General features: G+C 55.7%; 1 protein-coding gene across 3 annotated transcripts in view; it reads left to right on the top strand.

Moving 5' to 3' along the window:
• The window catches only part of nalcn (sodium leak channel, non-selective), a 118,108-nt gene that overhangs the window by 98,373 nt on the left and 18,974 nt on the right, over positions 1 to 761 (top strand). The window lies entirely within an intron of this gene.

Raw genomic sequence — 761 nt, 5'->3', positions numbered from 1 at the left:
GTCAGGGCCGCTCAGGTAGACCTGTTTGCCTCTCCAGAAACCTCTCACTGCCAGTTGTTCTACTCCCTAACCGAGGGAACACTCGGCACAGACGCACTGGCACGCAGCTGGCCGCAGGGCCTGTGCAAGTATGCGTTTCCCCCAGTGAGCCTTCTCGCACAGACACTGTGCAAGATCAGGAAGGACGAGGAGCAGGTCCTGCTCGTGGCGCCTTATTGGCCAACTCGGACCTGGTTCCCGGAACTAATGCTCCTCGCGACAGCCCCTCCCTGGCAGATTCCTCTGTGGAAGGATCTACTGACTCAGAGATGGGACACCCTGTGGCACCCGCGTCCAGACCTGTGGAAACTTCATATCTGGTCCCTGGACGGGACGCGGAGGTTCTAGGTGACCTAACCGAGAAGACCCCCAGAGATGCCCTATCAGGGTCGTGCTTTCCTTTTTTCAGCAAGGGTTGGAGCGAAGGCTGTCTCCCTCCACCCTTTAAGTCTATGTCGCTAAAAAAAAAAAATAAAAAAAAAAGATTGCTGCTAACCATGACCCTGTAGAAGTTGGAGTTTCTTTCAATGAAAACTCTGCTCCTGCATACACTGGCTTCCATCAAGAGGGTAGGGGACCCGCACACATTTTCGGTCAACGATTCGTGCCTAGAGTTTGGGCCGGCTGACTCCCAGGTAATCCTGAGGCCCCTGCCCGGCTATGTGCCCAAGGTTCCCACTACTCCCTTCAGGGATCAGGTGGTGAGCCTGCAAGCGCTGCCC

This window comes from Sinocyclocheilus anshuiensis, unplaced genomic scaffold (genome assembly GCF_001515605.1).
Source record: "Sinocyclocheilus anshuiensis isolate Anshui unplaced genomic scaffold, SAMN03320099.WGS_v1.1 scaffold1620, whole genome shotgun sequence".
NCBI classification, from domain to species: domain Eukaryota; kingdom Metazoa; phylum Chordata; class Actinopteri; order Cypriniformes; family Cyprinidae; genus Sinocyclocheilus; species Sinocyclocheilus anshuiensis.
Note: the sequence above shows the minus strand (reverse complement) of the source record. Positions and strands in the feature narration are given on the sequence as shown.